Below are 25,320 nucleotides of genomic sequence, written 5' to 3' on the forward strand. Positions count from 1 at the left end.
ATTCTCCAGTGACTGCCTTTGGCGTCGGCTCTTGGGTCTCCACCCTGCAGCCTCCATAATCAATTCCTTAAAATAACTCTCTCTGTGTACACACATCCTGTTGGTTCTGTTTCTCTGGAGAGCCCTGACTAATACGGACTGCCAGGTGCCTTGTGGGTGGAGAGAAAGGAGCTGGAACCCTGGCCCCATGGTCCACCAGCCTGGGGCCTTGCTGAGTCTCTCTGCAGCTAAGCCTCAGTTTCCTCACCTATAAAATGGAGATGAGAAAACCCGCTCCCCAAGGCTTCTACCAGGACAAAATGAGACCAAGCAGCCGGGTCTGGCTCACAGGAGGCACCTGACAGACACCAGCCGGGCTGCTGAGTGGGGTCTGCAGCGGGGGATGAGGAAGTGGTGGGGGGGCGGTCAGCAGTGGGCCGGCCAGGTGCCTGGGAGTGGGCCGGGGCCCGGGTGGAGCCGGCCGAAGTCATGGGCTGGAGCTTTGTGTCCTCCCCGCTGGCAGGTGCTGTAGTGTGTGGGCCTAACCCTGCAGCACGAGGCCACGCGGCCGCGGCCCCAGCCGCTCTCCTGACACCTGAGCCTGGCGGAGGGTGGCTCTGCTGTGATGCCTGTACACGTGTGTGTCCCCAGGGACCAGAAGCAACTGAGCACTGGCCTCCCTATCAGGAAAAGGGGCTGCGGACCTGTGGTCCACTGATGGAGAGCGTGAAAAGACCAAGATGAGGGTATCTGGTGACCACTGGGGAGTACCTGTGTTTCAAGTCATCATCTTTGTCACCACCGTTCTCGCCAGCCGGGCTGGGGTGAGGATGGCAAGGCGTCCGCCCCAGGCACAGAATCTAAGGGGCACCGAAAAGTCGGTCACCGTGATCACATACTTTCATGCAATATTTTTTTTAAGAAGTCAAAATGAATGCAAAATATCCAGGATGAATCACATGTCAAGGTTTTCATTAGGGACAGGATCTGATGGGGCTGGGGTTAGGGCAAAGCAATCCCCTCTTTATTATTATTATTATTATTATTATTATTATTATTATTATTTATTTATTTTTTTAAGAGACGGGGTCTCGCTATGTTGCCCAGGCTGGAGTGCAGTGGCTATTCACAGGCGCGATCCCACTACTGATCAGCACGGGAGTTTTTTTGACCTGCTCCGTTTCCGACCTGGGCCGGTTCACCCCTCCTTAGGCAACCTGGTGGTCCCCCGCTCCCGGGAGGTCACCATATTGATGCCGAACTCAGTGCGGACACCCGATCGGCATAGCGCACTACAGCCCAGAACTCCTGGGCTCAAGCGATCCTCCTGCCTCAGCCTCCCGAGTAGCTGGGACTACAGGCACGCGCCACCGCGCCCGGCTATTATTATTTTTTTGATGGTACGCGGGCCTCTCACTGTTGTGGCCTCTCCCGTTGCGGGCCTCTCACTGTTGTGGCCTCTCCCGTTGCGGAGCACAGGCTCCGGACGCGCAGGCTCAGCGGCCATGGCTCACGGGCCCAGCCACTCTGCGGCATGTGGGATCTTCCCGGACCGGGGCACGAACCCATGTCCCCTGCATCGGCAGGCGGACTCTCAACCACTGCACCACCAGGGAAGCCCAGCAATCCCCTCTTTAATTGAAATTCTAATCTTCGGAGTTCCCTGGCAGTCCAGTGGTTAGGACTCTGAGCGTCCACTGCAGGGGGCGAGGGTTCGATCCCTGGTCGGGGAGCCAAGATCCCACAAGCCGTGTGGCACGGCCAAAAAAAAATAAATTTTTTTTAATCTTGACCATGGATTTTTTGGGGGGCATTTATTTTGATTTTTAGGACATATTGCTATGTTAAGATACAGCATAGCGATGACTGCATTTTTCAATGCCCCCTTAAGTTCTGCGCTCGGGGCGGGTGCCCGGCTTTCCTCACTCTGGGCCGGCTCTGCCTGGGCCGCTTGCAGGCCGCACAAAGCAGAGAGGTGTGGCATCCTCAGGGGCAAAAGGGCCCGAGGAGTGCAGGCAGGAGGGAGGTGAGCCTCCACGTGTGAGCACTACAGTTAACGAGGAGCCCTGCGTGGGCCAGGCCTGCGTCAGCGTCTGCAGGCCTCCTTAGGCCCCCTGGGAGTTCTCATCCCCATCTCGCAGGTATGGGACGCGAAATGAGCGCTCCAAGCCACACCCTGGGCTGCGGCAGGGACCCGGGTCCCAGGGACTCAGCCGGGCCGCCACCCCGATCAACGGCCACCGCTCAAAGCCCTTTGGGACTCAGGGAGTGAGCACCCTGTGCCTGGAAGCATGAAAGCCTGGGCTGAGGGTGCTGGCGGGGGTGGTTGCTGGAGACTCTGACCCTGCTCAGGCGTGGCTGACACGGGGGCTCGGGGCTGAAGGGGGGCATTAGCTCTGCTCACGGAGCCGCGTGGGGGCTGCAGATGAAAGCCTGTCTCCCCTACCGGGGCTACTGCCAGGGGTGGGGGGGCCCAGGGCGGCACTGGCCAAACCAGAGGCCTTGAGGGGAAGTCCCGAAGGAAGATCCTAGAGGGAGGGAGAGCACACAGTCCCTCAGAGACGGGGAGGGAGCCCCAGCGCCCTCTGGCTTCTCTGTGGCCCAGGGCGCTGCCATCCCAGTGCCATGGGCACTGGGTACCCTCTGGGACCTCCTGGCTGCAAAGGGCACACAGAGCCAGGAGGGCTGTGGGCTAAAGTGTGTCCCCAAAGACACATTCAAGTCCTAAGTCCTGATACCTGGGGCCTCATTTGGAAATAGGGTCACTGCAGATGTAACTAGTTAAGATGAGATTGTACTGGGGTGGGGTGGGGCCCTAAACGCAGTGACTGGTGTCTGCACGAGAACGGGACATGCGCACACACGGGGGAGGCCATGTGAAGAGGAGGCAGCGGCTGGGGGGATGCAGCCACAAACCAAGGCCTCCAGGGATGCTGGAAACCACCAGAGGCCAGAAGAGGCAGGGAGGACCCTCCCCGGAGCCTGTAGAGGGAGGGGCGGGGGTCTGCCGCACCTGGATCTCGGACTTCCGGCCTCCGGAACAGCGTGAGGACGCGTTGCTGCGGTTGCAAGCCCCCCAGTCGGTGGTACTTTGTGATGGCGGCCCCAGCAAGCGACTTCAGGGGATTCTGTCTCAGCCTCTGCTCTAGCCACCTCCACCCCGGACCCCCAAACCTCACAGCCGATCAAGCCCCGTGTCCTCGGGCCTCACACCCCACCCCCCTCCAGCTGTATGAAGCAGGCGTTCAGAGAGGCTCAGGGACGAAGCAGTGAAGCCGGGGGTCCACAGCGAAGCGCCCCCCACCTCAAACCAGCCCTCCCTCCATGTTCTCAGCTAGCCCCACGAAGGGTCCCCAAGAGAATCCCATCTCAGCCATACTCCCAACAACGTCCAGTCACCGAGAAAGGCGTCCCGATGCCCTTTCCTTCCCAGAGCGGTCACGGAACCCGTGGAAATTAAACCACACGCGCTCAGACGAGCAGCGGGGCTGAGGAGAAGGTGCAAAGCGCCTGGCCTGAGAACGCGACCTGCTGAAACCTGCGGGATGCGGGCTCTGGGGGCAGGGAGTGACAGCTGCAGAGGGCGCATCGGGGAAGGTCCCAGATCCACGACCCGACTTGACACCTGAAGGAACGAGGACAGGAAGGGCAAGCGAAACCCAAAGCCCACAGGAGGAAGGAAATGACAGAGCCGGAGATAAATGAAACAGACCAGAGAAACCAGAGGGCGGCCTGAGAAACTGAAACTGGTCCTTTGAGAAGAGGGGCGATCCTGGCCTTTAGCCAGACTGATGGGGAGAAAAAGGGGGAAGACGCCGGGGGACCAGAGCCAGGCGTGACCACTGAGCTCCTGGAAGTGGGAAGGGCTGTAGGAGGGTGCTGGGGACCCAGGTTGCCAGCGGATTAGGTAATCTACACGAAATGGACCACTTCCTGGAAAGGCGCACATTTCCAACCTGCTGGACAGCCCCCTTCGCAAACGGCCGGCACCACGCTTGGGAAGTCACAGAGTGTTATTTCCTCTGCAGGGAGATGAAAGGAACCCGCCCAGACATGGCAGAGCCTCTCAGAGGTGGACCTGGGATTTGAACTCGGGTTTCCTGGCTGGGAGCCCGGAGCTCGTTTCACGGTGACACAATTCCCAGTGTGTCATGTGCGCACGAAACACTCTGGCTTGTTTGTTCCTTTGCTCGAAAACAAGGGATTCCAAGCTCGTGAAGTAAGAGAAAATGCTACATACCTTTTTCAGTTTTTCCAAGCAGCAGCACTGTTTGACCCTGTTTAGAGAGAGAGAGAGGAAAAAAAAAATCACGGTTAAATATTTTTAACGTAATTAGCTCCAGCTTTTCTCAGAGAGATACTTGGCTGTCACTGAAAATGTGGCATTTGGTTTGGAACCGGCCGTGTCCTCCAGAGAAGGAACGGGGGTGCCTCTGGAGATTTCACTCTATTCTTTACACCGATCCATTCAGGAGAGACAACTGTGTTTCTCTGGGGAGGGGGGAGTTGAGTTTTTGTCTGGAACTTGTATTATTCCATCTCAGGACACGGGGACCCCAAGCCTTGAAATGGAACCGAGCCTTGATGTGTCACGCTTGGGGTTTTTCCACGTCTGGTTTTCGGTTTTGATGGAAGCCACTTGCCGGGGCCAAAAAGGGAGAGGTGGAAAAAGCGATCTCGGGGCAAAGCAATTAACCCCGGGTGGAAGAGGTGACAGGTATACGGGGCCAGGAAGGCGAGGGATCTGAGGCTGGCCGCCTGGGGCCAGGAGGTCACCGGGAAAGTATGGAAGTCCCCGTGATCGGACCCCGGGGGCGGGGTGGGCTCTGGTACTTTGGAGCTGCTGGCCTTCCGGGGGATGGGACCCACTGCTCCAAGCGGAACCCTGGACGGAGTCCAGTCTCTTTCTGATGATTGATGCACACAGCAATGAGGGGCCCTGGGGCCGCCACGTCCAGCTGTCAGGGTGACCCTGAGGCTGGACGCCAGCCTCCACCCCACTCTCCACACTGCAGCGCCTGGGGAGGCACCCACCAAGGCCAGGAGGGAGAGGTGAGCGGTAACCCCGTCCCCTCCAGGCGGCCAGCACCAGCCTCCCGTTTGTGGCTACGGAGGCCTGTCCTCTGCTGCGGGGCTACACGTCCTGCTCGGCCAGAAGGATGCCTCAGCCTCTGCTCCGGGGGCAGGGACCCCCGGCAGCTGCCGGGCCACTGACCACAGTTCACAAGCCAGCAGCTTGACCACCCTCGAGTTCTAGGCAGGCCCTTGCTCGGGGCCCATTCCACCGTGGGCTTGCTGTGGGGAGGTCAACAGAAGCCCCTGCCCAGTGCAGGCCAGGCTTCCTGAGCTGCGGGGCCTGCCTCGGGCGAGGCTGTTTCCCTCCAGGTCCCCTTCGGTCTCGGAGAGCTGGCCCCTCTTCCTTCATAAACATTAGCTCTTTCCACAAACCTACAGGGGTTTTTTCCACCTACACAAAGGGACATGCTGCTGCCGCCACTCCAGGGCCAGCGCCGAGGGCCACAGAGCCTTTCTCAGTGGCCCTGGGCCCCAGGGGGCTGGCATCAGAGACCACGGGGTGGGGCGGGGGGGGCAGGGGGGGAGACCCAGCCGAGTCTCAGCCACAGGAAGGAGCTGGCTGGGGCAGTTTCACTATTTCTTTTGGCCACACCGCGTGGCACGCGGGATCTTAGTTCCCTGACGAGGGATCGAACCTTCACCCCCTGCAGTGGAAGCTCGGAGTCCTAACCACTGGGCCTCCAGGGAAGTCCCTGGGGCAGCTTTCTCTAAAGCAGGGCTTCTGCCCCCCGGCACTGTTGACGTCGGGGCGTCCTGGGCACCGTGGGGTGTGAAGCAGTGTCCCTGACCCCCACCCCCTCGATGCCAGCAGCCCCCCAGTCCTAATAGCCACAGATGTCCCCAGACAGGGCCCAGTGTCCTCTGGAGGCAGAGTCACCCCCAGATGAGACCCCTGTCTTAAGGAAGTGCTGGGTGAGACACACAGACACAGAGTAAGGCATCTGGCAGGGGGCGCTCCTGCCCCGGTCCCTTGAGGCGGGGGAACCCCAGCTTCTGCTAAAGGTCAACACTGGGCTCCCGGGGCTTGGAGGGGGAGACACACCTTTGCTGGGCTGAGTGTGCTGGGGCACCGGGGTGTCGGGGCGCAGAGGCGGCACCTCAGCACCAGCCCATGCTCCCGGCGAGGGCTGGGCCCGCCTGCTGTGTGGACGCCAGCAGGCCTGCGTGGGAACGGGCCACGGGAGGTGTTCTATAGGGTCAAGCCTCGATACCTTCGGATTCTGTACTTGGGAATTCACCTACTGGCTAGATTGTAACCCCCAGATTGATACTTGGGGGTGGGTGTGTGCAGTCATGAGAGGACACAGGCAGAGCAGTGAAACATTCGAGTCACCGACAACCATCTTCCCAGCTGAAGTGGAACCGGGTGGTAACCAGGGTCCTTTTCACCATTTAGGGCTACGTTTTGGGCATTTTGGGGATTTTGGTGGGTGATTCTGCCTCTAAAATGGCCCCCTGGTGTAGAGCTGAAGTGCTTGCTGGCCGGTGTCCCACGTGCAGGAGGACGGTGTCGTGCTCACGGGGACAGTACGTGTGTTAGATGAGCTTTGTTCAGGCCAGGGTTACAGCCCCGCCGTGAATGAATCAACAACTGCTATCAGACGAGGCACCTTTAAACAGAAACGCACATCACACGAGTGTGCGTGGGAATCGGGCGTGACAATGGGGTGACGGAGGCCCACGGGATCCTGGCCCTGTGTGTCCCCAGGAGCGGTGGTGCGGTGTTCACTAATTCAGTGTTTGCGGTGACTTTATGGCCCAGAACCACTGCCAATGACAAGAATCAACTGTATACATATTTTCTCTTCTTTATGACCATGAAAGGAACACAATTGAATTTTCCCAAATCTAGAAATCACATGAAATAACAAAAAATCATCCATAATCCCACCACCTGGATTTTTCACGGCATATACACATACCTGTCCGTTTTTACAAATTCAGGTCCTACATGCCATTTGATCACCTGCCTTTACAATTTTTCTTAATTTGCTTACTGTCTATCACATTGTGAGGGGAACCACTCTTTTCCCACGCCGTCACAAATTCTTCTGATTTGGGAATGATTTTAGACGGACAGAAAAGTGACAAAAACAGCACAGAGAGTTTGCACGTGCCCTCAGCCAGCTCCTCTTAAGGTCGGCATCTCATCAAAATGAAGAAATGGACCCAGGCGCCTTACTCTGAATTCAACTCCAGGCTTTATCTGGGTTTCACCATTACTCCACCCCACCAAACAATGTCTGTTCTGTTCCGGGGTCCCGTCCAGGATACTAATGCTGCATTTACCAACAGGACCTTTGTGGACGTACCAAAATTTATGATTAGAAGTAGTACTATGTATATCTATTCTTGCCCATTATTGGATGTTTGGGTTGTTTCTGATTCTTTCCTCTTCTTAAATCATTGTACCATGAGAATCAGTGCACATGAGGCAAATATCAAAGCACAGGGAATTCTGTGTGTGCCTCTCTCTTTTTTTTTCCTGAGGATGAATTCTTTCTTTTTTTTTTTTGCAGTACGCGGGCCTCTCACTGTCGTGGCCTCTCCCGTTGCGGAGCACAGGCTCCGGAAGCGCAGGCTCAGCGGCCATGGCTCACGAGCCCAGACGCTCTGCGGCATGATCTTCCCAGACCGGGGCACGAACCCGTGTCCCCTGCATCGGCAGGTGGACTCCCAACCACTGCGTCACCAGGGAAGCCCCTGAGGATGAATTCTTATGTGTAAACCCTGAGTTTAAAGGTAGAGAGGACTTGATCCACCTTCCAACTTGACCTTCAAAAAGATTGCAGGGCTTCCCTGGTGGCACAGTGGTTGACAGTAGGACATGTAGGACATGCCTACAGAAGAGTGTACAGTTTGCTCACGTACAGACCATACATTTAAAAAGTGTGTGCACCTGAGTCACCATGACCTGCATCAAGATGCAGAACATTTCCAAGACCCCCGAAGGCATCCCAGGGCCTCCTCCTGCAGTGAATCACTATTCCGATGGAATGATTTATTTTTATTATCATCATTTTCATGATCATGGTCATCCTGACTTTCGTGAGGATGGGAAAGAGGGTACAGATTCCGATTGCAGGATGAGCTGTTTAGGTGAGAAGAACTTCCTAGAAGATTTTAGAATGTTCTAGAAGACAGCCAGCCAGCATCTGCTCAGAGGGGGTGAGGAGTCGGTCTTTCTGGCCCAGCTGAGGTGCAGGGAGGGGATTTTGAGCGAGCTTCGGCCCTGGCTCGGGGCGTTGGTCTGGACGTCGGCCCACTGGCTCTCTGAACCCTGATGCCCTGTCTGTAACATAAGGACCCACGGCATCGCTCTCGGGGTCATGGTGATGACGAAATGAGACAAAGACGGTGCCCAGCACTGCAGGAGGTGCGAACTAAGGCAACGATGATAAAAATAACCCGACGGATATGACACGTGATACACGGCACACCTCGTTTTATCGCGCTTCACGGATATCGCGTTCTTTACAAATTGCAGGTTTGGGGCAACACGTTCCCGCAAGGAATAAAGAGTGTGCTGAGTCCAAAGAAGCGGGTTTGGAGATGGAAGAATCTCCTCCTGGTGAGGATGCTGGGGAGACTGTTGAAATGGCGACAAAGGACTGAGGATAGGACATAGACTTAGCTGACAAAGGGTTTGAGGGCATCGACTCCAACTGTGAAGGACGTTCTCCTGCGGGTAAAATGCCATCAAACCATATCGGACGCTACGGGGAAACCGTTCGTGAGAGGAAGAGGCCACCAATTCGGCAGACTTCATTCTTACCTTATTTTAAGAAATGGCCACGGCCGCCCCGTCCACAGCATGGGGGCAGGACCCGCCACCAGCAAAAAGGTTATGACTCGCTGAAGGCTCAGATGATGGTTAGCGGGGTTTTTTTTTTAGCAATAAAGTATTTCTTTAATGATATTTTTTTATTTTTAAATTTTTTGGCCGCATCACACATCAGGTGGATCTTAGTTCCCCGACCAGGGATGGAACCTGGGCCCCCTGCACTGAAAGCACGGAGTCTTAACCACTGGACCGCCAGGGAAGTCCCCAAAGTATTTTTTAACTGAACGAAACCCGAATTATTAGATGTAGCAGCTGCGGCTCCAGGATCAAGGGCTGAGTGGCCCGGGTCGAGTGGAAAGGCCTTGGGTCCTGGGCTGACACGGGTACAGCTGAGGAGGCCTGGATCCCTAGGTCCCTTCTGATTTTATCCTCATTTCCTGGAGGGCGGAGCCTGGGTGGGGGGATGGGGCTGGGCTGGGGTCATCACACTCGCTGAGTGTTTATTATGGGTCAGAAGTTGAATTTCCCTTCTTTCTCCTGAGAAAGGTGTTAACGGCTGCTTTGCAGACCCGCCTGGCAGGGTCCCTGGTGCTTCTGGAGATGCATGCAGCTCCATGGCTCACCCATGAGACACAGGGAGGAAAATTCCAGAACCTCTGACTCTGTGCTTTTTCATTAGCAAGGCCCTGCTTTACATGCAGGACACGGGGGAGGTCTTCACGTGCGTGTGTGTGTGTGTGTGTGTGTGTGTGTGTGTGTGTGTGTGTAGTTGGGGGAGTGGGTCACTAGGGCAGGGGTCTCTCCTAGGGTAGTTCTGCCCCCAGGGGACACTGGGCGGTGCCTGGGGACATCTGTGGTTGGTACTCTGGGGGTCTCCTGGCATCGAGTGGATGGGGGCAGGGATGCTGCTTCACACCCCGCAGTGCCCAGGACGGCCCCCCCCAGAGGATGCCCGGCTGATGTCAGCAGGGCTGGATGGGGGGGGTCGGTGGGGGACCGGGTCCTGTTCTCTGCACAACCCTGTCCTCGCCCAGGACTCCCGGCTCCACCTCTGGGTGCCTTTGCCCAAGCTCTTATCCTTGCTGGTCTCAGCTCAGCTGTTCAACTGCCAAGGGCTTCTCCGAGAAGGATTCAAAAATAGATCATCTACTTTTTTTTTTTTTTTTTTAAATCTCAGAGATGCCTGAGAGCATAGCGCCCGGCAGAGGAAGCCGCCTAGGCAGTGAAAGAAACCAGAAGTGCTTCTTGTTGATTTTCACCAGCTCTTCTGGGGAGACTGTAGGGTAATCCCCTTCCTCAGGCACTTCTCTTAGAAGTTACTCTGCATTCTGCTTCTCAGAAGGAAACTGGGCTCCCGGGCAAGCACTCATGCCCTCCACCCACTCGGGGCTTTGAAGCAAAAATCCGACGGATTCGGAAGGTTCACATCAGACCAGGTACCCTGGGGGCCCGCGATGCCCCTGAGCAGCTGCCATGGCCCCCTCGTGCCCTCAGCCTGTCCTGGGCCCAAAAGGGGGGGCCCAGCTTGTCACAGCTGCAGGGAGACACACCTACAGCTGATTTTTTTTAAATGACCAATAAACATTATATATATTTTTTCAGTTGAAAGCTATCCTCACCTTCAGTATTTACGACAGGGATTCTCTCCCTTGGCCCTGCTGACGTTGGGGCCCCGGGTCACTCTGTGGGGGGCCGTCCCGGGCACTGTGGGGGGCTCAGCAGCATCCCTGCTCCCACCCCCTCGATGCCAGGAGCCCCCCAGTCATGAAAACCACAGATGTCCCCAGACATGGCCCAGTGTCCCCTGGGGGGCAGAGCTCCACTGAGCAAAGTTCCTGCTCTAGGATTATTGAGTTAACGTCTTTAAATCCCTTCAGTGGATTCTTTTCAAGTAAGAATTTTTATTTCATTTCATTTCATTTGCTGTGCCGCACAGCCTTTGGGATCTTAGCTCCCCGACCAGGGATCGAACCCGTGCCCCCTGCAGTGGAAGCTTGGAGTCCTAACCACTGGACCGCCAGGGAATTCCCTCAAGTAGGAATTTTTAATACAACTGTTTACTCTCAACTTACTTTTTTTTTTTTTGTGGTACGCGGGCCTCTTACTGTTGTGGCCTCTCCCGTTGCGGAGCACAGGCTCCGGACGCGCAGGCTCAGCAGCCATGGCTCACGGGCCCAGCCGCTCCATGGCATGTGGGATCTTCCTGGACCGGGGCACGAACCCGTGTCCCCTGCATCGGCAGGCGGACTCTCAACCACTGTGCCACCAGGGAAGCCCTCAACTTACTTTTTAAAAATGTATTTGTACTGAACGTAGGTGTACATATAGCTGATTCACTTTGTTATACAGCAGAAACTAACACAACATTGTAAAGCAATTATACTCCAATAAAGATGTTAAAAAAATGTATTTGTATTGAGACATAACTGACACACAACCCTGTGTGAGCTTCAGGTGTTCCTGTGTCAGTCTGATACATTTATTTATTGCAACACGATTACCACCTTAACTGTCCGCTGAGTTAAACGTTTCTACCTACCCTCCCATCCTTCCCTGGACCAAGAAGGATTTGAGGCGCTTCCACAAGGGCAAACGACAAGTCATCGAGGCAATGATGGTGGTAGCTGGCGTGGGAGGGGAAATGGCAGGAAGAAATAAAAGGAAAGGTTGCAAAGTGGGGTGACCGTTCTCTGGAAAGGTCGTCTGGTGTTCGTTTTTAGTTTGGGTACTTTTTGCCTAAACAAAAATAATGTCCACTGGTTATAGCGGGTCCGATACTGCCCCTCAAATATCCATGTCGTGCCCCCCGCGTCCCGTCCCCCCACCCCCCGCCAGAGCTTCCTGGTTTCAGGGTGGGCCTTACACCCAATAGCTGGTGTCTTTATCGGAGAAAGTGGAGTGGGGGTGGGATTTGATACTCAGACACACAGGGAGAGGCCTCGTGAAGACGGACGCAGAGACTGGGGTGATGCGGCCACGAGCTGAGGACAATGCAGCCCCAGAAGCTGGAAGAGGCAGGAAGGGTCCCCCTCTGGAGCCTCTGGAGGGAGCACAGCCCTGTGACACCCTGAGCTTGGACTTCAGGCCTGCAGAACGTGTGAGAATAAATGTCTGGTTTGAGCCATGCAGTTTGCGGCCCTTTGTTACAGCAGTCTCAGGAAATTAACAAAAAGTCTCTAGATGCACGTCCCTGCAGCTGTGAGAGCTGGGACCTTGAGCGACAAGGGCTCCCCTCCCACCGCTGGACTGACTGGCTCTGGGCATTTGGGGGAGGACAGAGAAGGCACCCCAAACCCCCTTGAGATGCCTGCACCTTGCAGGGTTGATACATCCAGGCTGTTTGCATGGGAGAAATGGTCTGTGGATTCCCTGCCTCTGGGACTATATCCATGGGAACCGCAGACATCTGGGATTAGGAACCAGTTACCCGGGGTTCCCAAGCTTTGGAACCCTCTGGAGGGGCCACTGCGGTCTGCCTGGGGCGGGGGGCGGGGAACTGTGGCAGCTGGCCTGGGTGTGGCCGGTTGCAGAGGCCCCTGGTGACTCCACCGGGCAGCCAGGGCGGGACCCCCGGGTGAGGCCGGCCCGCACCCACAGGAAAGGGAGGCCCAGGCTTTCCACGGGTTCAATGCTCCCGGAAGGCGAGGGTGGGGTAATGAGTCCACATGTTTAATGATGGTAGGAAACAGAAATAGAAGATCACATTCCCGCCAGTGGGGAACTTTCTGTTCCGCAGGAGGAAAGTAGAGGGAGGGGTTCTCAAGATGCATAAATAGACGATCACAGTGTGTCATTTAAGTGCTACACATCAACACACTTTTTTCTATAAAAGGCCAGATAGTAAATATTTCAGTCTCTGTGGCAAAGATTCAACTCAGTAGCCGCCGTAGACATGTCATGGGCGTGCTGTATGCCAGTAAAACTTTATTTGCAACAACAGGCAGAGGGCCAGATCCCACCCCCTTGGCTGTAGTTTGCAGAACCCTGAGCTGGAGGGATGAACAGCCTCTGAGGTTAAGGAATGGCAGCTCCTCCAAAGGTTAAAAGAATTACCCGCTGACCCTGCAGTTCCACTCCTACGTATGTACCCAAGGGACATGAAAACACATGTCCACACAGAAAAGTGTGCACTAACGTCCAAAGCAGCATCATCTATAATAGGCAAAAACTGGACATGACCCAAATGTCCATCACTGGGTGATGGATAAACTCAGCCACGCAAAGGGGTGAAGCCCTGACCCTCGCTACAACATGGACGGACCCTGAGAACACGATGCTCAGTGAGAGAAGCCAGACACAGAAGGACACACAGTGTGTGATTCCATTGATGGGAAACGTCCGGAACAGGCAGATTCGCAGACATAGAAGGTGAATTCATAGTTGCCTGGGGCTGGGGAAGACTGAATGGGGTATAGGGTTATTTGCGGGGGGGTGATGAAAATATTCTGGAATTAGGTAGTGGCCGTAATTGTACAACCTTATGAATGTACCAAAAACACTGAATTGCATATTTTAAATAGGTGAATTTTATGGCATGTGAATTATAGCTCAATCTTTTTTTTTTTTTTTAAAAAAAGGAGTTAAGTACAACAAGCTTCCTACAGGAGACAGTGTCCAGGCCCAGAGCTTAAGGTTGGGTAAACCCCGGTGGGAGGCCCCGGCTGGATGATACCCCGAGTTCAGGCCAGGATGTGGGAGGTCAGAGCAGAGTGGATGGGGGGCCAGCAGCCAGAGCCAGGCAGGTGTGGTCCAAAATGGACGTGCGTGCTGTGTGGAGAGTTTGGGCCTTTTCCTGGGGCCAAAGGAAGTTTCCACACAGGCAGTGATGGGTCCAGGGTGGAAGGAACAAAAGCAGGGCCTCACTATGACTTTCAAGGTCCCTCTCCATAAAAAAATATTGAACATACTTTACGACCACATTGGTGTAAAGATGGACACCATCCAGCCTGGATCAGTATATTCATGGTTTTCTTCTGATGTTAAACTAAAGCATTCTCGTGGGCTTCATGGATAAACAGACCTGGAGACCAGGTGGAAACAGCCCGGATGAGAACCCTGAGGGGCGTGGACGGAGGATGTGATGGGGATGAAGAGGAATTTAAGTGGTTGGGAAGATGGGGGAGGAATCGAGGACGATCTGAGGTTCAGGGGGGCCCTCTGCACCCAAACTAAAGAGCGGGCTGTGGGGGAGGGGAGAGGCAGGCCTGAGACTGGGGAGATGGGGGTGTCTGCTCTCCAAGCAGCAGCAAGGCCAGCACCAGACACATCCATCTTTCCGAGAAGTCACTGAAGCCAGAGGAGCAGAGCCTGGCCTTCGAGCAGGACGCGTTCTCTGTGACCTGGCACTCGGCCCAGCCGGCCTCCGAGGCCCAACGTCCAGCTTCTGAGAGCACGGGGGAGCCGCGGAGACAGGGGCTCCTGGTGAGGAGGAGATCGGCGCCAGCCCCTGCAGAAGGTGTTTGGTCTGAGAGTGGGTGCTTTCCCGTGACCCTCTGCGGCCTTTCACTGTCCCCCTGCCCAGGCCCCACCGCCATCGCCCGACACTTGCTGAGCCCGGGCACTTCTCTCCAGATTCGGAGCAGACACTTGGAGGAAGCAAACACCCTGGCGTGGGGCACATCGTGTCTCCCCCAATTCAGACGTGGCAGCCCTAACCCCAGGCCTCAGAATGCGACCTGATTTGGAGAGAGGGTTGTTGCAGGGGTAATTAGTGAAGATGGGGTCACGCCAGAGCGGGGGCGCCTAATCCAACATGACTGGTGTCCTTATGAGAGGGGACGCTTAGACACAAATACGCACAGAAGGAGAAGGCCACGTGAAGACGGAGGCAGAGACTGGCTGAGGTGTGTACAGGCCGAGGGCGGCTGGCCCTCTCTCCCAGAAGCTGGGAGAGAGCCTAGGAGAGAGCCTGGGACAGACCCTCCCTCGCGTCCTCAGACGTAACCAGCCCTCCCGCCACCTTGATCCTGGACTTCGGCCTCCAGGGCTGGGAGAGGATACACTTCTGTTGTGTGGAACTTTGTTACAGCCGCCCTGGGAACTCACACACACCCCCGGCTGTTGGCTTGGTCTGACTCGGTGGGGAAGGGCCGGCGACAAGAGACCAGAATTTGGGGCTCGGCAACCCCTGCCCCTGCGGCGACCTCCCCCAAACCCTCGCCCGCCCACTGCTAAAGGTCTAAATGGAGGTTGTAAAGCAGAGCTGGCAACCCTTTCCTGTAAAGCCCCTGGAGTCAGTCCTGTCCCAGCTGCTCACTGCGCCCCGCAGCAGGAAAGCGGCCGGACAACGTGTAGATGGATGGACCTGCCCGCGTGCCAACACAATTTTATTTACAAAACACGCCGTCACGCTGGGCTGTGGTTTGCGACCTCTGGTCTGGAAGCTCCATCTGTTCAAGTTACATGTTGATGGTGATCCTGTCTGTGGAGATTTTCCCTGAGACACAATTCGCCTTTTCCATCAGCTGATCCGTGTCTCCTCTGGGGTCTTCTGTTTCGTCTTGTTTACATGTCTTCAGTGGCTTCTGAGCTACAGTGGCCGCCGGTCCAGGGGGAGACCTTCCAAGCTCCAGGCAGAGGAGCAAGGGGCCCAGAGGGGAGACCACCAGGCAGCGCCGCGCGAGTGGAGCCCAGCATTGGCCCCGGGTGACAGGAGAGTCCCGCATCCTTTCCGGGATGCCGCTCAGATGCGCAGAGTGAAGGGAAGGACCTGGGGACCAGCATCCACAGAGCTGGCCTGGGAACCACCCTCATGACGCAGGGCAGGCGCAGATGGTGGGTTTACCCACGCAGACACCCACCCACCCACCCACATACACACACACACATACACACAAACCCCGCATGCACACACACACACACACACACCACACACACAACCCCCACATACACACATGCACACACACAAACCCCACATACACACATGCACACACGCACATACAAATACACACATGCACACACACATGCACGCACATACAAATACACACCCACGCACATACACAACCCTCAAACACAGAAACACATACGCACATACACACACATACAAATACACACAAACACATAAACACACATACAAATATACATATACACATACACATAAAAATACACAATAAAATACATATACACACATACAAATACATAGAGATAACACATACACAAAACACTCATATGTATATACAAATACACACACACAAACACAACTCATCAGTGGGAGAAACTGAAAAGCCTGGTAGAATCCAGTAAACACAGAATGAAGTCTAACTGTCTGACTAACTGGGTGATAATAATGGCTACAAAACAGATCGTAATTGTCCAAATTCTTGAAGAACAAGCACGTACGATGATGCATAGTTTTTGTGTGTGTGTGTTTTTTAAAAAATATTTATTTATTTATTTTTGGCTGCATTGGGTCTTCGTTGCTGCGCGTGGGCTTTCTCTAGTTGCAGCGAGCGGGGGCTACTCTTCGTTGCAGTGCACGGGTTTCTCATGGCGGTGGCTTCTCTTGTTGCAGAGCACAGGCTCTAGGCGCACGGGCTTCAGTAGCTGTGGCGCGTGGGCTCAGTAGTTGTGGCTCACAGGCTTTGTTGCTCCACAGCACGTGGGATCTTCCCGGACCAGGGCTGGAACCCATGTCCCTTGCATTGGCAGGCGGATTCTTAACCACTGCACGACCAGGGAAGTCCCATAGTTTGTTGATATGATACTAGATCAGGGTCACCCCCTTGGCCCTGTTGACACTGGGCCGGGTCCTCTTCTCTGGGGGGCTGTCCTGGGCTCCGTGGGGTGTGGAGCAGCCTCCCCGGCCCCACCCCCTTGATGCCAGGGGCACCCCAGGCGTGACAACCACGAATCCGTTTTCCGTCTGTGTGGATTTGCCAGTTGTGGTCATTTCTGCTGGAGCTTTAAACCGGTACAGCTCCTGCCAATGACCCAATTTGGCAGTTAAATACAGAAAGCCTGTTCTTCTTGAGCCAACATCATTCTGCAAAGCCTAAAACATGTGCTCCCTGCCTTTGCCAAGCAGCGGAATACTACGTGGCTGTGAAAAAGAATGAGGCAGGTCTCCAGGTACTGATGTGGAGAGTTCCTATAGAGGATTACGTTGGGTCAAAAGGAGTGGACTTCCTCGATTGAATGGACACTGTGTGGGTCACAGCTCTGGGTGCCCCTCCGCCACCAGTTATGTGCTGACGGAGGCCAGGTGGGTCAGAGGGACATGACCCAAAGACACACACACCTTGTCTGGGCCCCGTGTCCTTGGTCACGCTGCTTCTCTGCTCTCTGCAGAGAAACATCTAAACACGGAATTGATCCTCACCTCCCATGGTGTTGTGTCTCGAAGAAGCTGGAAAAACACTGCATGAATGTGACAGACCTCGAGGGGCAGAGACCAGAGACTGGCTGTTGAAAGAGGCTGAGGCCCCGAGTTCAGCCCCGAGGAGCCGGGACAGCCCGAGATTGAAGATGCCTCATCTCACCTCCACGCCTGGGTCTTCCAGGAGCCGTCACACCTCTGCTGGGCAGAGTCCAGGTAAACCCACCTGGCTTCTCCCCACCCTGCCCCCACTGTGGTCCGCCCACCACCTGTCTTGGATGCTCAATGTACCTGCACCTGGTCATCCCACCCTAAGCTCAACAGCATGGCCCACCATGGACGTACGTCGGTGTCTGCCAAGCCGGAGCCTGAGCGTTCTCTCCGGGAAAGCCTGCTTTCTGTTTAAATTTTAAAAATTAATTCTGCGAGGCCAGGGGCTCAAGCAAAGGCTCAGAGTTAGGAGTGTGCAGAGAGACGCGGGTGCTGGGGAGGAAAGCAGCCCTCCTGCAGAGGGGCGCCTCAGAGGACAGGTGCACTGTGAGACCTTCTGCTTTTTTTAACGGTGGTAAAATACACTTAACATAAAATTCACCATCTGCATTGTTTTTAAGTGTGCAGCTCAGTGGCATTAAGTACATTCACAATGTCGTGAAGCCATCACCACCATCATCTCCAGAACTTTCTCATCTTCCCAAAAGGAAACTCTGTCCCCATGAAACACTGACTCCCCAGCCCCTCCCCCAGCCCCTGGCCCCAGCATCTACTTCCTGTCTCTGTGGATATGACTCCTCCAGGACCTCCTGTGAGTGGAATCAGACAGTATTTGCCCTTCTGTGTCTGGCTTATTTCACTGAGCATCATGTCCTTGAGGTTCATCCAGGTCGTAGCAGGTGTCAGAATCTCCTTCCTTTTTTTAAAATTAATGAATTTATTTATTTATGGCTGTGTTGGGTCTTCGTTGCTGCATGCGGGCTTTCTCTAGTTGCAGCGAGCGGGGGCTACTTTTCGTGCGGTGCGCAGGCTTCTCATTGCGGTGCTTCTCTTGCTGTGGGGCACGGGCTCTAGGCACGCAGGCCTCAGTAGTTGTGGCTCGTGGGCTCAGTAGTTGTGGTGCACGGGCTCAGTAGTTGTGGTGCACGGGCTCAGTAGTTGTGGCTCACGGGCTTAGTTGCTCCGTGGTATGTGGGATCTTCCCAGACCAGGGCTTGAACCCATGTCCCCTGAAGTGGCAGGCAGATTCTCAACCACTGCGCCAGCAGGGAAGCCCTATGCTTAATTCCTTTAAAAAATTTTTATTTATTTAATTTATTATTATTATTATTATTAATTTTGGCCACACTGTGAAGCATGCAGGATCTTAGTTCCTTGACCAGGGATGGAATCCGTGCCCCCTGCAGTGGCGGCGCGGAGTCTTAACCACTGGACCACCGGGAAGTCCCTGTATGCTTAATTCTTTAAGGAACCACCAGACTGTTCTCCATAGCGGCTGCCCTATTCTCATTCCCATCAACAGTGAACGTTTCACTTTCTCCACATCAATACCTGTTCTAAGCCCCATTCTTATCTGAACCTCACTATCCCCATCTATTAAATGGGCTCATGGCTCCTCCCACAGGCCTGCTGGGTGACCCCATGAAAGACGCTATTTAGGGGACTTCCCTGGTGGTCCAGTGGTTAGGACTCTGTGTTTCCAATGCAGGGGGCCGCGGTTCGATCCCTGGTCAGGGAACTAGATCCTGCATGCTGCAAGTAAGATCTCGCATGCTGCAACTAAGAGCCTGTGTGCTGCAACTAAGAGCCTGCGTGCTGCAACCAAGACCCAGCACGGCCAAATAAATAAATATTTAAAAGAAAGAAAGAAAGAAAGACAGTGTTTGGATGTCATGCTTTGTTTTGCTTTGGGGGGGACAACGTTTGTCCCTGGGCTGTCGGGGAACCAGTGAAGAAACACTGGTTGGGTTGTTGTGCGTGTGTGCGCGCACACGCGCGTGTTTGCCACCCCTGGGAATTCGTCTGGAGAGCTGCTGGGAGATGAACAGCCCAGGAGAAGGGATGCCGCCCTCATGCACGCACGCACACGCAGACACTCAGATCCACATCGCATGCACGCATGTTCCCAGAGCAGGGGTCGCGGGGCTGATGGCCACCAAGACTGAGTTTCCCAACCCACGGTGGGGCCGCCTCAGATGACGTGCAGATGTGCGGCCCGGGAGGGCCTGGGAGCCCGGCAATAAAAACAAACACGCCGGGGCCGCGTCCAGCAGCGAGCTCCGTCCCGGCCTGCACGTGGGGTGCTGGGAGTCTGCACGGGGTGGGGTTGGCCCCTTCCTGCTAGGCCACCGTGGCTCCCAGACACGTGCAGAGCCCGGGCGGGGGGGACAGGGTCAGCAGCATGGGAGGGGCAGGGGCTAAAAGCAGCGGCCAGCCAGCCTCGGACATCTGGAAATCAGGCGGCCTGGGCACAGTCATCCGGGCTCCCCGTCACGTGTGCAAAGCTCTGTAGGTTCTGTGTTTCCTCTGCAGGCTCGCAGGCTGGGGCACCAGGGCAGCAGATTTGTTTTCTATGCTGAGCAGCAAATCACCACCATCTAGTATCTCAGGGTTTGGGGGGTCAGGATTCAGGGCACAGCTAAGCTGGGACTGGGCCCCTGAGGCTGTAATCCAGGTAGGGCTGGGGCTGCCATCTCATCAGAACCTCAGCTGCGGAAGGGCCCACCTCCGAGCTCCCTCAGGCTGTTGCTACACCGGCCTCCCCACAGCTGCAGGACTGGGGTCCCTGCTTTCGGCGCTCGGCTCCCACAGGCTGCCCTTGGGTCCTGGCCACGTGGGCCCCCTCCACACACCCTCTCATATGTGGCAACTGACCTCTTCGAGGCTGGCCAGGGAGGGTATCGAGGGGAGCCTGCTGAATGGGAGTCTTACAGGACATAACCCACTCATGGCCGTGACGCCTGTCACCTCTGCCACCTTCTCCTGGGTAGAGGCAGTCACAGGTCTCACGCACACTCAGGGAGAGGGGATTATGCAAGGCCTGGTGCCAGAAGGGGAGGGTGGGGATCACTGAATAAAGTCAGCACCTGCCTGAGACCATCCCCCTGGGCCCCGGAGCTGAGAAAAGACAGAGAGAAGGTTCCAGGTTGCCTGAGGCGGCTGTGCTGGGGCTCCGAGGTGGAGATGCCTGCCGGGTGCGCCCTAAAGCGGGGAGGGGCCTTCCAGCAGCGGATCTGGCTGTTACACGTATTACATGTAACACACGTATACCCACACACGCATACACATATACATATATGTAATATACTGTCTGCATGTGTTATATATTTATATGTATATATTATATACTTATGCACGCATATTTTATATATATATATATATATTTTTTTTTTTTGCGGTATGCGGGCCTCTCACTGCTGTGGCCTCTCCCGTTGCGGAGCACAGGCTCCGGACGCGCAGGCTCAGCGGCCATGGCTCACGGGCCCAGCCGCTCCGCGGCACGTGGGATCCTCCCGGACCGGGGCACGAACCCGTGTCCCCAGCATCGGCAGGCGGACTCTCAATCACTGCACCACCAGGGAAGCTCTATATACTCATATTTATCAACAAATCAAAAAGGAGAAGTAGAGCGTTCTCACACAAAGTGTATGGTGTTCATAAGCAGCACTACCACAGCACAGAGAAGGTTTTTAGAGATGAGGCTCTGAGACTCACTGAGATTCAGCTGGGACCGAGCCCATCCGTAGCCCGGGACCCTCGGAGAAGCCGGTGCCAAAACTGGAGCGCCGAGGGCGGCCCCGTGGGGACTCGCCCCCTGCTCGATTTCATAAAGAGGCTTGTGTTTTTCTATTGGATTGGATGGTCACCTCAATTCTTTGTGGAACGAGGCAGAATATGAATAACTCAAGAAACTGTGCTCGGGGCGCGGGTAACAGACTCCCATCCTAAAGGCTGAGGACTGCTCACTTGGTGAAGGGCAGCCTTGGCTACCGTGCTCCAGGATCCAGGGGACCTGGATGCAGAAGCACCTGCTTGTTGTGCCTTCGGACCCCTTGGTGCTGCTGAGCCAGGCCGGGTCCTTCTCTGTTGGGGACCCGTCCTGGGTTAGGGTGCCACGGGTAAGGGTCAGCATCCCTGTCCCCACCCCACCCCCCAAGAATCATCCGGCCCCCGTGTCCATGGTGTTAGGTGTAGAAAGGGGTACAGCAAGGCCTGGAACCCCTGTCTGCTGCCTCCCGGGTCAGGGGTGTGGACCCAGACTGACCTGACCCCTCTGCGTGGAAAACCACCAGCCCTGGCCAGCCGCCAGCACTGCTTGTCTGCGAAGGGCCAGGAAATGGCTGGGAGGGACGGTGAAACGGACAAACATCCCGAGGTTGCAAACCGCTCCTCTTCCCCAACCCTGGCCCGCACGGCCTGCCTACTCTGGAGGGACCCCTACTCCTGGGGTCCTGCCCCTTCCTGGACAGGTCCAGAGGCAGAGGCCCGGGAGGTGGCCGCCCGGATGCACCTGACACGTGTCACGTTAACCAGAGCAAAGGAGGCGGCTCCCAGGCCTCCCGCCCTCCTGGGCCTTGGGTCACGATCCTGCAGAGGGGCGGCCAGGTGGGCACCCAGAGCTCTGGCTGGTGACTCACCCGGGACCCCGCGGGGGCTGGTTCTGGGAGCCGGGCGCCCAGGGAGAAGGGAAAGTGGGAAAGTCACAGGGTGGACATGGGGCAGGAACCGGACAGTGGGGCTCAGGGCTGGGACCTGAGCACACGAGCGGTTCCGCTGGGGGTGTTGGAAGCGTTTGCCCGCAGGTCTGGAAGTGTCTGTGGTGACAAGAGGGGAGACGGGCATCTGGTCACCTCCTCAGGGACAGGCAAGGACAGGCCACCCATCTGAGGGGCCTCGCAGAACCAAGGAGAGAGGGCAAAGGATGCTTTTCTAGTCACCAAACAAGCAAAGGACAGTCGTAAGTCCCAACTCCTCAGTAACCGTGTGCGTGAGTTTCCTGGGGCAGCCATAACAAATACCACCTGTTAGTGGCTTAAAGCCGCACATGCTGATTTTCTCATGGTTCTGGAGGTCAGAAGTCCTAAAATCCAGGTGTGGGCAGGGCTGGTCCTTCTGGAGGCTCCAGGGCAGCATCGGTTCCGCCTTTTCCAGCTTCTAGAGGCGCCGAATCCCTGGCTCGCGGCCCCTCCTGCATCCTCACAGCCAGCAGGGCAGCATCTCCCGTCTCTCTCTGCCTCTGACCCTCCCGCCTCCCTCTTATAAGGACCTTGTGATGATGCTGGGCCCTCCCAGGGAATCCAGGGTCACCCCCATCTCAGGGGCCTTAACCCCACCTGCAAAGTTCCCTCTGCCCTGTGAGGTGACACGTTCACAGGTTCTGGTGATAAGGACGTGGATGTCTTTGGGGACCATTATTCTGCTGGCCACACACACTGTTCTAAAAGAATTCTTAAAAAACGATCGCCCATGTTTAAATCAAGCCGTTTTAATAAATGGTGTGGTTTGCAGGGAGGCTGGGTGGTGGTGGTGTGCTCCTCAGACCTCCGGGCAGCCTGGGGTCCCAGGATGTGCTAACGCCGACTGGCCCTGTGGGCCCAGGCCCTGGAGTCCATCACTACCTGTCCTGGCTGGCTGAGCTGCAATGCTCCTGCTCCTTATATGCTCTCATGGGTGAGGACAGGGTTACGGGTTGAATTGGGTCCCCTTCCCCCAATTCCCATGTTGAATCCTAACCCCCAATGTGATGGTCAGGAGGTGGGGCCTTTGGGAGGTGCCTAGGTCATGAGGGTGGGGCCCTCATGAATGAGATTAGTGCCCTTATAAAGGGACTCCAGAGAGTGCCCTGCCCCTTCTGTTACATGAGGACACAGCGAGAAGTCGGCTGACTGTGAACCAGGAACCAGCTCTCAAGAGATGTGGAATCTGCCCGTGCTTTGATCTTGGACTTTCTAGCCTCCAGTACCGTGAGGAATAAACGCTGCTGTGCACAAGCCCCCAGTCTCTGGCGCTCGGTTACAGCAGCCTGATTGGACTAAAACACTGGGAAGTAGGGTCACTGCAGGTGTAATTATTCAGGGTGAAGTCACACTGGAGTAGGGTGGGCCTAATCCAATACGAATGGTGTCCTATAAAAGGGGACACCTGGGCACAGACTCGCACACAGGGAGAGGCCATGTGACAACGGTGGCAGAGATGAGGTGACGCTTCTATAAACCAACAGATGCCATGGACTGCCGGCACCCCCGGAAGCCAGGAGAGCACAGAACAGTCCCTCCCTCAGAAGGAGCCACCCTGACCTTGGATACTCAGCCTCCAGCACTGCGGGGGACAAATCCCTGCAGTTTAAGCCCCCAGGTTTCTGGTGCAGCACTAGGCGGCCCCAGGAAGCTCAGCAAGTATCGTCCTCAGAGCTGGTGAGGACCATGAAGCAGGAGAGAGAACACGATTTTTATTCTATAAACGAGGAATATCAAACAGAGAGAACTTTCCAAGTTGCTCATCCCCACGGCACTTGGAGGGTGGGGGGCATGCTCCTGGCTTAGGTGACTCCGCCTTCTCTTGAACTCCCCTTCCCCATCCCAGGCCCACCCACAGGGCTGCTGATGGCCTCTAGGCTGCCCTTCTTTCAAACTCAGTTCAGCTGCCTCCTCCGGGAAGCCTTCCTGGCCTTGCTCTCCCCTGGGCACTCTGCCTGAGGGCCATTTCCTCTTCAGCCATGCTGCTAGGCTACATCAGGACTTTAAGCGATCTTTGCATCCCCAGCACCTGGTCCCGAGCAGACACCCAATAAATGTCTGACAAGCTATGTAGGGAGCTGTGGGAGGGACATGTCAGGGTGATCAGGGCCCAAGCACCGAAGCTGATGTTATCCACCCCGTCCCGCCCTGCCTCGCCCCCAGCCCAGGTCCTCATGACCTCTGTCCCGTCTGCACAGCAGAGCCCTCGCTGGCCCACACGTCCCTCCCCAGTCCTTTTTTTTTTATTGGCTGCACCGCGCGCAACACATGGGATCCTAGTTCCCCGACCAGGAATCGAACCCGTGCCCCCTGCAGTGGAAGCACGGAGTCCTAACCACTGGACCACCAGGGAAGTCCCCTCCCCAGTTCTTGAGGGCCCATCTTTCTTCTCCCCTCTTTAGCCCCGTATCAGGCCGTGAGGAAGATTTGACATGAAACTTGCAGAACACTCTCTGCGGTCCCCGCGTCAGAGTACTTTCTTGAGCAATCCCAGCCTGACGAGTCATTAATCTGTGGTTTGGCCCCTCCCTGCCCCCAGAGGAGTTTGTCCTAAGGACAGAAAGTCCCCAATAATGAGACTAGAGGAAAAAAAACAAAAAAAAAAAGGATGGTCTAGGTGACAGAATGATGGGGACAGGGCGGCCTGGATGCCAGGTGTCAATTGCCTCACTTGCAAATTGCCCAGGAGGGCTCCCAGGAGGGATCAGTGGAGTTCCCAAACAGCAGGAGGGTGAGAACTGGCCCCGCGCTCATCTCTCTCTGGCGTGTTCATCCCTGGCGTCCTGAATAGGCAGCAATGTCACACCTGCAGTCAAATCCCTGAGCAGTTTGACTGCGGCCTGGATGCCGGCTGCACCCAGGGCTTTGTGCCCTGCCCTGCAGGGATGGAGCCTCCTGCTCCACATTTTCCGGGCACCGTCCTTTCTCCTTCGCGGGGGAGGCCAGAAGACACCCCACCCCCACCCCCAAGTGCCTGGTGAGGTCCCACTCATTCCTCCTCACTCAACAGATGTTGGCTCAGATGGATGACGTTGGCTCATGGCCAGCACAACTCTGTGGGGTAAAATCCTGAGGTTTTTCACACGATCATGTGTGGCTGTTTGTTCAACACATGCTAGGGGAACAGCGAATGTTTAGGGGGGATGGGAAGGTGTGGGAACAGTTTGTGGAGGGCCTGGCGTGTGGCCTGTGCCCTGCTGGGTGTCTGATGTTCGTTCCCATAACTCTCCTTAACGCAGGACGTGGCATGTTCCTATGAGACCTGCCCCCTGTCTCTGGCTGGGATTAGGACTTTGGTCTATGGGATTCCTAATTCCCCACAACAAAATGAAAAGGCAAAATGGGATATATTTTGTCACAGGTATGATGTCCTTAATATATAAAGTTTTCCAACAAATCAACGAGAGATGAACAAAGCAACTTAATGAATGTGCGATAGT

General features: G+C 55.7%; 1 protein-coding gene across 1 annotated transcript in view; it reads right to left on the bottom strand.

Moving 5' to 3' along the window:
* Positions 1-25,320, bottom strand: part of GNG7 (G protein subunit gamma 7) — a 155,685-nt gene that overhangs the window by 30,988 nt on the left and 99,377 nt on the right. Inside the window, exon 3 of the mRNA XM_060145756.1 lies at positions 4,220-4,256. The gene's annotated coding sequence lies outside the window, so the exon portion shown is untranslated. The remainder of the gene's footprint in view (positions 1-4,219; positions 4,257-25,320) is intronic.

The sequence above is a fragment of the Lagenorhynchus albirostris genome, chromosome 3, assembly GCF_949774975.1.
Source record: "Lagenorhynchus albirostris chromosome 3, mLagAlb1.1, whole genome shotgun sequence".
Classification (NCBI taxonomy): Eukaryota; Metazoa; Chordata; class Mammalia; order Artiodactyla; family Delphinidae; genus Lagenorhynchus; species Lagenorhynchus albirostris.